Source organism: Artemia franciscana, unplaced genomic scaffold (genome assembly GCF_032884065.1).
Source record: "Artemia franciscana unplaced genomic scaffold, ASM3288406v1 Scaffold_855, whole genome shotgun sequence".
NCBI lineage: Eukaryota > Metazoa > Arthropoda > Branchiopoda > Anostraca > Artemiidae > Artemia > Artemia franciscana.
The window spans coordinates 9,193-21,521 of NW_027068522.1; positions in this window are offsets into that span (position 1 = coordinate 9,193).

The following is a 12,329-nucleotide window of genomic DNA, read 5'->3' on the forward strand; positions in this document are numbered from 1 at the left end:
CCCTGAATATATAACAAATTTGAGTCACAGATTGAATATTTAATAAAAAACACTATTTTAAATCAGTTAAAAAATATGAATAGGCTAACAAAAGAAAGAAATATGATTTGTGTTTTTAGGCACTGGGTTTGAAGGGGATTGAACAGAAATTGTTTTTAGTTCTCCATGGTTAACCCAGCCACTCTTCAAAGTATTTTCATCTTACAAGTTTTAAGTGTGTTAAATATTGGTTCTTCTAAATTGTAGTGCACAAGACTAGCATGGTTTAACATGGGTTTTGAGAGGACCCAAAAACATTTTGAACATGGAACTAAAAATAATAATCTGCACATCCTGTATTGAACTTATTGTTTGACGGGGGCTGTCCAATAACAGAACTATGATAAACTGATTAATATAAATATGTTGTATACTAAAAGGCAAACTTTCATTGTTTCAGTGTTTTTCTTTTAGCAGCGTTCGGACTCGCCTATAAATTCCAATAAATTCCTATATTCTAATGCACTCCTATAAAATGCCTACATTTTGGCTAAAATCCTATTATTCCTATATTTTCGGCTGAAGAGCACTAAGAACGTTGCTCATGATTTACATTTTTCACTTCTCTTTAAGTAAGCCAAGATGTTTTTTTCTTTTTGCTTTTGACTCTGTTGTAGACTGTGCAGTCTTTTGGTGTAGATTGATAATTAATTACAACTGTTGAGCTGTTTGAACTTAATTAATGCTTTTTACTGGGCTTAGTAAACTGCTTGTTCCTGGGCTATGCTGTTGTGTTGACTTAGTAGCCTATGTTCTGTTTATGTCATGTTGGGCCTGTCCAAAATGAGCAAAGATCAGTATACAGGCTAGCAGTATCTGCTTAATGAGACTGGAGTTCTTACGACTTGTGCGTTTCCTGCTTGAACGCTATTTTAAAGGCTGATGCGAATACGGCCCAGTTTTGGACATATCCGTATTTTTTCTTTTTATGGTCTTTTAATCTTGGGATGCTATTTTGTAGGTGATGCTTGGTAATTAAGTATGGGGCCTACCAAGTTTAATAGTTCATGGCTTGCTAAGACGGATTGCAGCAGTAGAAAGATTGGCAAATGGTGTAAGACTGGGAATGACCAGTACTCGTTCTTTTGTAAACTCTGCTTGAAAAATTTTGGTTGCCAGTTGGGGTTGCTCAGGGGTAAACCAACATGTGCGATCTGCAGAACACAAAGCCGCAGTTACTGCTTAACTACATCCATCATAGTTTTACGTGAATGGACAATCTCGAGTTGATTAAACAACCAAGGATAAACTGTTAGTGGGTACAAACATGTTTTGTGAGCATGATGCCTCTTATAAAGCAGAGTTAGTATGGGCACTTTGGACGGTATTGGTCAATATTGGTCCTCATATGGAAACCAGAGCAGAAATCCAGAGCAGACTTTTATGCTCAAGTTTAATGGGCCACGCGACAAGTGATTATCTGTGTAGGAAGATTATGTCAGCCATTGAGTAGAATCAGCTGCCACTTGGAAAACTGATTGTGCTTGGAAGTGATGGACCAAACGTCATCAAAAGCGTTTGGAACAATTTCAGTGCCAAAAAAGGGAAGTGACGGGAAAGGGAATGTTGAATATTGGTTCTTGAAACATACATATAATCCATAACGCTTTCTTGAAGGGTCTTCAGGTGTTCGGAGAAGAAAATTCCGACTTTTATATTTTTGTGCATTCATTTTTTGACGGCTGGCCTTCACGTTGTGAAAACTATTGAAAGTGCCAAAAGAAAGTAAGAGTGCCAGAGAATGCTTTCATATAGCATGTCCTAAGCCGCTGGCTGACGATCGGACGTGCCCTTGCTAGAATCCCGGCAATCTTAGAGTACTTCCTGAATTTCATGCTGAGAGAGAAAAAACTGAATGAACTTCTGTCCACTCCCAAATTTCTGAAGATTGTAGCTTATATCAGAAGTGCGACGATGAAGGCCCAACTCGAGTTTGTTCTAACCTCAGCAGAACTGTTTATAAAATTCACCCAACTGTTCCAGAAAGAAGAGCCTCTCATTCATGTTCTGAACTCAGAGATCAAAAGACTAGTTGTGATGCTCTGCGGACGGGTCTTTACTCCATGTTTCATGACCAAGGTTGAAAATTTCTCACCAGAAATGTTGAACCTTGCTGAAAAATTTGCAGAAAAGCCCATAGTTTCAGAAAATATGGAGCGAGCTTTCCATGAGAAAGCAACGCTGAAAGACAAGGCCATTTTCTATGTCAATGTGCGAAAACATTTTATTGCAGGCATTCGCCATATTTTGAACAAATGTCGTTTGGAAAAGGATGGTTTTCTAGAGGCTTTACGCTTTTTGAGTCCCATCAACATGAAGGATTCAAGAAGTATTGCAGGCATAGCGACTGTGGCATACGAGATTAAGATTGGAGCAAGCTCAGACGTCGCCCAGACTGAGTGGCTGCTTTCGCAAATGGAAAATGGACCCTATGAAGACATTACTTGGATCGATCATTTTTGGAGCCATTACTTTGGACCGCTGAATGAGCGCAGGGACAGCAAGTACCTGGAACTTACCAAGCTTATCAAAGCAATGCTGATGTTGTCGCCTGGCAGTGCAGATATTGAGCGCGGGTTCTCGTGTTCTGGTAAGATTCTCGGTGAAGACAGGCATTAATGTCTGAATACGTTCTGGATGCGAGACTCATGGTATATGACACTTTGAGACTTTATGGAGGAAAACCAGAACGGTTTGTTATTACAAAAGAACTGTTGAATCTTGCACGATCTGCATGTTCTCAATATCAACAATATCTGCATGAAAAGAAAAAAGAAGAGCTATTTGAGAAGGAGAAATGAGCTTTTGAAGAGGACTACAAGTGGAAGTTGCAGGAGGTCCACGACAAAAAGAAAGAAATAGAAGACTTGGAAAGCGAAAAGAAAAACTTAGAGCATCAGAGAAAAGAGAACAGTAGCAGATACTCTACTTCAAGAAGTGACCGATAGAATGAAGAAGGCTGCCGGGTCCAATAGTTCCATAGACATTGCCCTAGCTGTTTCTTTGCTCGAAGGTGCTGTAAAGTACAGAACAAGTGAAAGAGAGCAGATGGTGGAATCTGCGAGAATTTTTTCTCTTGCAAAGAGAAAAAATGACCTTGTATCGAAATTGATGCCCAAGAAGCAGCAAGAGTGATTCCAGGTATTTTACCTGTATCAGTCAATCGTTGGCACAGTATGTGTATCTTATTAAAAAAAAAAGAAGAAGCAGAAACTCGGGAAATGACAAATTTGCGTGAGAAGACATCTCACGCCATCTACCACCGATCTGATTCCGAAGACTTCCGAATCCTATATTTGGCCTATATTTGGACTCGGGAAATCCTATATAAATAGGACAGAGCCTATAATTTGAAACGAACCGACCTGTCCGAACCCTGTTTTAGTTTTATTTATATATTAAGTACTGTTGTAGAATTATTGTAAAATAATAACCAAGTCAGTAAATTTGTCAAAATAATTTATTCTTTTGGAAATACAGGGTAAAATTTCTGTTATGGTTGCCCTGTAGCTAGAAAACCAGTTGATTTTTTTTTTAGCTTTTACTGAAAGTTTCTTTTTAAGATTTTTACTCTCCTAGGCTTAAAAAGGTAATACCCCTATTTTGAAAACCAATTGGTAGAAATTTTCTGAACTTAAGTGTACTCATGTTTTGTGAAAATACTGTTTAGCTTTGGGCAAAAAAATTTGAATTCCACTAATTTTATTATTTACAACAAAAAAGTGTTGATTTGCTTAATATCAAAGACAGCAGCTAATCTTGGCCCAATTCCCTGACACTTCAAACTTCTTCTTTGATAAATAATAAAATAATTTATTTTTTACCAAAAAAATCACTAGAAAAGTATTAAAATGTCAAGTAAGAACAAATAAATACACACAAAAAAAGCAAAACATACAAAAAACAAAAAATAATGACTAAAGAAATTTTTTTACATTAAATGAATACAAAAAATTAAATAAGCACACACAGGTCAACCAACAAAAGATAACTGTAGAAATTTTTTTAAACATGATTATGTAGAGAAACCTGAGAGCTTTCTGTATAGCATTTCTAACTTTAATGTTACCTCAGATACACCATATTTACCAATTTTAATCCAGTTGTGTCCAGAGAGGAATGAAAAGAAGAAACTTACAGTACCTGAAATCACTACTCATGATTATTTTAAATCAATTTTTCTCAGGATAGGGTAATTTCGTGCTGTATGAAGGAATGATTGGTCATAGTATGTAGAGTAGAGTTTTGGTGGTGCCTGTCTGTCATATTTCCCTTGATTGGGGACAAATTTTTATATCCAAATTTGTATTCTTTTAGAAATGTCATAAACAAAGGGCTGATGAAAATTGGAAAGATTATTAGTAAGGATTATGTCCAACCACCACAAAGAATCAACAGACACAATAGGGAAACTGTTACAATTAAGAGGAGATGGAGAAATTGAAACAAAAGATAAACACTCACACTTCTCTTTATTCAATGAAAGGTTACTCCCAGAAAAAGCCTTGGAAACAGAAGATATCATTTTGGAAAGATCAGTCCTAGTCTGACTAATTAGGAGCAAATCATCAGCCTAAGCCAGATAAGAAACATCTGAAAAATCAGATCAATACATAGAGGATTTTTTCACAAGCATGCCAGAAATACAAATTTTGGAAAGTGTAGGTGACAAAACTCCACCTTGTCTTAGTAGTAGTTGTCAAATAGTAGTTGGAGAAGGTTTTAAACTAAGGAAATAGCTAGAATATCAATACTACAAAAGCAGAATCACTGAAAAATTAAAACCTGAAATATAAGAGGAATAAAACAAGCTTAGAATGGATTACACTGTCAAATGCTTTGGAAAGATCTAAAGCACAAATATAAATTCCTTTATTCTTAGAATTATTATCCAGACGAAGAGATGCTAAAATATGATGAGGATGTTGACAAACCACCCCAGGCTGAAAATCCAACTGGTTCTCTCCTTCATTAGTCCTATCAGGGAGAAGAAATGAATTTACATAAATTACAAGAAATAGTAACGGACTGATATAAAGAACAATTGGCAGGAGATTTTCTCCATTTTAATATTGAACTTGTAGTACCACACAGGAAACTCTATGGAACACTAGATGTGCATATACACATCTGAAAAAGTAACTGTAAAGGAAAAAAAATGAAGGGCATCTTTGTGAAAGATGAACTTTACATATCCCATCTAAATCAATAGAGTCAGATCTTAAATTCTCAATACCACTACATACAGCAGAACATGTAATGGGAATTGCATGTCACTGTGAAATATGGATAAGAAAGTGCAATGAAATGAGAATACATGGCACATACGGAATAGTTAACAATAGACAAAATTGAAGAATAATGCTTCTGCCAGATAGATGGTTGTATGGCGTCACTACAAGAATAATCATTTCAAGCTTTTCAGAAGTAATCACTTTATGCCATTCACAGGGAAATCCATGCCATAGTACCTTACTGACGTAAGCTACTTCTTGTAATCTGCTTTAGTTTTTATTTTAAATCCACAACAGACCCTGATTATGAACTGCTACAATTGTTCCAAACTTGAAGCCAGAATTTAGCTTTGTTTTTACAGTCTTTAAATTGGGATCTGCTGATTCTAACAAAATAGCTCTACATTCAGCTTCTTTAAAAAAGATGCTATTTCTTGATAATACGATTTTAACTCAGAAACTCTGTTAGATCTGACATATTTAAGCTGCAATACAAGATAAGGTACATATAAAAGTTATATGTAAGCATTGATGTGTATAACAAGATATGTTTTTTTTTCAGTTGTACTTTGAAAACCATTTTGATTTCTTTTTGAATTTAAAATTCTTTGGAACACAGAGAAGTAAAAAATCACAGATAGTGGTAGGTGGTCAATATCATGATCATCGTCATGGACTGTTACAATTGAAGAATAAATAGAGGAAAAGGACACAACATGGTCAATGTCAGTAGTACTTCCAGAGTGATGAATATAGGTGAAGGGTAGAGAGAAGGGAAGAGAAACATTGGGGAGAGTTGGAGGGTGAAATAGGAAATCTTGAAAACACTGAGAGTGGAGAGATTGGGATGAAACTTGGTGGGAAGGATAAGCACAAGTCCAAGATACATGATTGGCACAAACGGACCGGATATGCTCTCTTTGGGGGAGTTGGGGTGAATTTCTAGTGCTTTGGCAAGTTTGGTGCTTCTGGACATGCTGAAACGATGAAGATTGGTAGACGTGTCAGGGACCTGTACAAATTGACTTGATAACAGTCGTTTCCCCAATTCGAGTGTCGGGGGGGGGGGGGGGCTGAAGGGAGGAGAAATCGTGAAAATTGAGGTTTGTTTATCTTACGAATGGATGATCAGATCTTAATGAAACTTGATATATAGAAAGATCTTGTGTCTCAGACGCTCCATTTTCAATCTGGATTGGATCCGAGGACATTGGAGGGTAAAGGGAGGAAATATAAATCTTGGAAAACGTTTAGAGTGGAGATATCGGGATGAAACATGACAGGAAGAATATGCACAAGTTCTAGATACGTGATTGACATAACCGGATCCGATCTCTTTGGGGGAATTAGGGGGAAATCTAGTGCTTTGCGAGTTTGAGGATAAAAACAAGTTCTAGTAACGTGATTGATTTAACCGGAACGGATCCAATCTCTTTGGGGGCTTTAGAGGGATTTCTAGTGCCCAATTTGACCATCTGGGGAGCTTGTGGGAGAGGAAATCGTGAAAATTGAAAAATCTTACAAATAGGTGATCAGACCTTAATGAAACCCAGTGTATAGGAAGATCTCGTATCTTAGATGCCCTATTTTCAATTCTGATCAGACGACTATCACATTAACTGTTTACTAATGTTTAGTTGTTCCCTTAATTTACCCCCCCCCCCCCTGCTTCGAAATGTAAGCTAAAAAAATCAATCTACAAACTCGAGCTTACTCTTGGACAAAGAGCAGCAAAATCAATAACTCTAGTACTGAGTCTAATTTTAGGTTCCAATCTCGTCACAAGTGCCGTATGAGCTCTTGGCTTTGTTACATGGTTCTCTGCATCTGAACTGTTTGCTCTGGTACATTTTATACAACTGGAAAAAGGATCTTTTTTGAACCATGCCTCCGCCAACTATCTGATGATTAGTCTTGGACCGAATTGTACCACGTTTTTGCTGAAACATTTCTTATTCAATTTTTTAATACGAGGTGCTGCCACTCTCATCCTTTTCACCACTAGAAGAAGGATCTTCTCTTGGCTCAGTTTTGTTCCATACTGCAACCAATTATCTGAAAATGCTTCTTGATCCTGGCTCACTTTGTTTTCATCCATGGGCTCAATTTTATTCCGGCTTAAATGAAGACCTTATTTTTGAGCCTCATATCTGTTGGAATTCTCGTAAAAATTGTTGCCTTTGGTACAGTTCCATTTCTTTTTATTCAAGTTCAAGGTTCTACCGTTTTTTTTCTTGACTTCGTCAGAATTCTCTTCCTAGGGCTTCATTTTGTTTTTCCTTGCTCATATCGTTCCTGGGACGTTCTATGTCGAAAATCAACTTGTTCACTTTTGCTGCCTGCAAATCACAGAGGGCTGGGTAATTTCCTCAGAATATTACTAACCCTGATGTTGAACTTCAGGTCACTTCTAGCTGTCAGTTTCGGGATATTATCTACCTTTTTATGATCAATCACCGTTCACTCGGATTGAAAGAGTTTTTTGCTTATGTAGATTTTACTTGTTGCACCTTTTTATTTTTTTTTGTAAGTCTGCTACGGTAAATCCATGTAGAAGGCCAGAAATTATGCAAATTTTCAATTCATTTATTTCAATGATATTCCCTCTACCCATCCATCCAAAGTTCTATAGCTCAACCATAATTAAAATTTGTTGCAAATTCTTATTCGAAATATAAGTAGCAAGCCAAAATGTTAATTTATGTGCAGAAAGAAAGTTCATAAATATTGTTTTTTTTTTTATTAACTAATAGAATAAAAATAAAGTTTATCAAAGACGAATTGAAAATAATTTTTAAAAATGTTGTTCAATAACGAGGTTTTTAAAAGAAATACAAAAAGCTGGCGGTAAGCCAAAGGTGAGCAAAAGTTTGATTAATGAATAGATGAGATCTGAAACGACAGAAAGCACAATGGATAGCCTAATCAAATAAAACTTGCAATAAAAAGAAAACACCACTAACAGAGATAGTATTAACCAGAAATGAAATTTCCGTTCAAGCAAGCCCTCTCCTGATTTTACATAACCAGTGTTTCGATACGATCACCCTGACAAAAAAAAAAGACCAAATAAACACGCATCCGTAATTTTTTCCTTCTGGCAAAAATTATGAAATTTCACGTTTTGGCATATGGAATCTAGAAACCCTTACACTAAGGTTCTCTGATGCATGGAGATTAATTTTATGACGGTTTCGTATAGGTATTTCTGACACCGAAGACTTCCACAACTGAGTCGATAAGATTTTCTTGGAACTAAAGACTCCTTACTGAAAATCTGGAAAGCCGTGACAGATGTAGCTGCTGACAGAAGCTTGCCTTGAATTGATTCCTGAAACTTTGTCATAGGATACCCACAAAATGGCTTGATTCTATAACGGTTGAATCACTGGGATTGTCATGAAACTTTCACCTGTTGATACAGAATCCAGTAAGGCCAAATACGTGTCTCTTGCTATTTTACTCTCAATTTAGAGAAGATCGTCAGAGGTAATATACAATTTCTTAAAACGCGGACTGAGGTATGTGGCAATCGTGACGAGGGTGATCTGAATAAGGCCTATACGCCTAGAAGGTGTTTATCTAGCCAAGCCCTTCAGAGATTCTCAGCACATTTGTAAGTCCACCCTCAGCAAACGTAGTTTGATACAGGTTATGCCAAATTATGGATACAGCTGTACATGCTGTGTATCAGCATATATGAGTCAATGGATTGAATACATTATTCTTCTTCTTGGAATTTGCGAAACTATTTTCATGTTGGATCTTTTCTCCTGGAAGTCCATCGGTAGATACCAGAAAAAGCTGAAATAATATCGTTTTCGGTATCGATATTTACCTTTCGATATTTTATATCGATATTTGGTGCAATATATTGATATCCGGTATCGCTCAGCACTATCTGCTGCCACTGTGATTTCTAAAATCTGTGATTGTTTCAGTCAAAATGGTCTTCTTACTGTTGAAATAAATAGGAAAGAACATCTGATTTTTATTAATTTTCATCTTTGAACAGCCAGTAGCCTTAATTTGTCTTTTGAAACTTAAACTACTCTTCAGAAACTTCGAAATTTTAAAGTTCAGTTCTCAAAATTTAATGGTGCAGACAAATGCACCTTCAAAGGAAAGGTCACCTTCTTACTCTGTTTAGTATATTTTCAATGAATATTGGATCGCTTTTTGATGACAATGTTCTCGTCCGTAAAAATTCGAATATTAACAATCTTTTGATTCCCAAAGACAACTGCACCATCAAAGGAAAGGTCACCTTCCTATGCTATTTGGTCTATTTTCAATGACAATTTGATCGCTTTTTGATGACAATGTTCTCGTCCGTAAAAATTCGGACATTGACAATCTTTTGATTCCCAAAGACAACTGCACCTTCAAAGGAAATGTCACCTTCCTATGCTATTTGGTCTATTTTCAATGACAATTTGATCGCTTTTTGATGACAATGTTCTCGTCCGTAAAAATTCGAACATTGACAATCTTTTGATTCCCAAAGACAACTGCACCTTCAAAGGAAAGGTCACCTTCCTATGCTATTTGGTCTATTTTCAATGAATATTGGATCGCTTTTTGATGACAATGTTCTCGTCCGTAAAAATTCGAACATTGACAATCTTTTGATTCCCAAAGACAACTGCACCTTCAAAGGAAAGGTCACCTTCCTATGCTATTTGGTCTATTTTCAATGACAGTTGGATCGCTTTTTGATGACAATGTTTTCGTCCGTAAAAATTCGAACATTGACAATCTTTTGATTCCCAAAGACAACTGCACCTTCAAAGGAAAGGTCACCTTCCTATGCTATTTGGTCTATTTTCAATGACAATTTGATCGCTTTTTGATGACAATGTTCTCGTCCGTAAAAATTTGAACATCGACAACTACACCTTCAAAGGATATTCCTAAAGACACCTACACCTTCAAAGGAAAGGTCAACTTCTTGCGCTGTTTAATCCATTTTCAATGACAATTGGACCACCTTTTGGTCCAGTTTACAATGTTCTAACATTGACAATCTTTTATTCATAAAGACAGCTACACCTTCAAAGGAAAGGTCAGCTTCTTACGCTGTTTGGTCCTTTTTTTTAGCTTTATTTTAACCATTTTTTTAAGTTTTTTTTTCTTTTGATTTTGGTGCTTACTGCCACCAGCAACTACCCAAGTGCATAGAAAAGTATTTTTATTAGAATTAAATTTCTGCTCTTTTTTTCTAATTTTTATAACATATTTGGCAGTATAAGTTTTGACTGAATTTTTCAAAACTGTACAATTTAATTTTCACTGTCCTTGATTCTTGAAGTAATTCTAATTCTTTCGATTTTGAGCCTCGTTCTATGGTTTCTACATAATTTAACGTGTGATAAACGCTAATGCATCTTGTTCCTTATCACCGTTGTATATTTGCTTAGTAATATGTCTTTGCCATGTTAATTTTGATGTACATATATAAGCTATGCGCATTATTAAGGCTTTATGCTCTAATATCGGAAGAAAAGCATTAAAGATAGCTAACGTCAAAAGCTGATGAGGTTTTTTTTTCGGTATTTTCTAATTAGATTTATAATAGCCGGAATTCTAACTACCTAATTAGTGAAATAAATTTCCTTAGAATTTTGATGGTAGGGAAAAGGGTAAAGATATGTGTAGAAAACTAATAAAGTTCAGTATTAAAAATGTTTACAGAATGGGCTTGGCAGTAACAGTAATTTGATGCTATGGTAAAATTCTAGTTTAGTGACTTTTAGCTATCTCGGAAAGGGGTTAGGTTAGGAAAATGAAACTTTCAGAGTTGGGTTTGAAGGCTAAAGTATTTCCCGGGAAGGTATCTTAAAGTACCCACCTCCACTCCTTCTCCCTCTAAAGGGCCCTGAAATTTGCCTACATGACACGTCTACTATACCTATTGAAATTTTGACAAAACAACATTTTACCTTGATTTTCAGTTACCAGTTGCCCTTTCTCCGCCTTTAGTTCTGAAAATGCAATTCCTGTTATTTGAGTAGAATTCTAAGCCATATAAATGTTGTTGTTTTTTTTTTATTTAGGAAATGTATTTGCATATCTTTAAAACCATATAAATTGGGATTGAGCAAAGTTCTGAAGCTGAAAACAATTTTGTTGTACATCATTCAAGTAGAAGGTCTATTTTGCAAAATTTCACTTTTATAACACACATATTTTTAAAGGTCATCAAAGGTCAGGACCCTCTAGAGGAAGAGGGAGTGGAGGTAGGTACTTCAAAATACCTTCCCGCGGCATACTTTAGCCCTTAGACCCATCCTTGAAAGTTTGATTTTTCTAACCTAACCCCTTTCCGAGATAGCCAAAAGTCACTAAACTAGAATTTTACCAATGTTACTAATGGTATTTTTCTTTAAGCTCTTTATTTCTGAATATTGTTTAATTCACGATAATAGAGATATATCCTCAGGTCACACTGATTACGCATGATAAAGGATAAATTGTTTACAACGATGAAAATTGATGCTCGTATTAATTCTGATTTTTTATATTTTTCGCAACCTATTTTGATTTTTAACGGTACCTAACTTACCTGAACCGTATTTAGGATTTTGGTCCGGAGGATGGGTGTTGACAGAGAAAACTAAAAAAAAACTTTAAATATACATTTTGATTGCGTTTTTACGAATCTGACAAATATTTCGGGGGGGGGGGGTCTAACCTCTTAACCCCTACCCTGAAATCGACCTTTTACCATTCATGGTTGAGTCTTGCAAAAGTATTATATAAAATACCTACGCAAAACCTTACTCAAAAGAATTTTGTTTAAAACAAATTCGCATTTGAGAGTTTAATATGCTATCCAATTTCGAGTTGTTTCTGAGTTGTTGTTTTTTTACTGTTACTTGTAGAAGCTTTTTTAAAGGCGTGTCTCGTGTTGTCCTTTGGAAATTTATCTATATTTTTTTTTTTTTAATCTTTTTCCTGCATCTAGGACAGTTGAGCAGATATCAGCTGAAATATTTGCTCTCTTTTTTTCTTTCAATTTTCACTAACCGTGATTAATTTTGTTTTTCATCACTA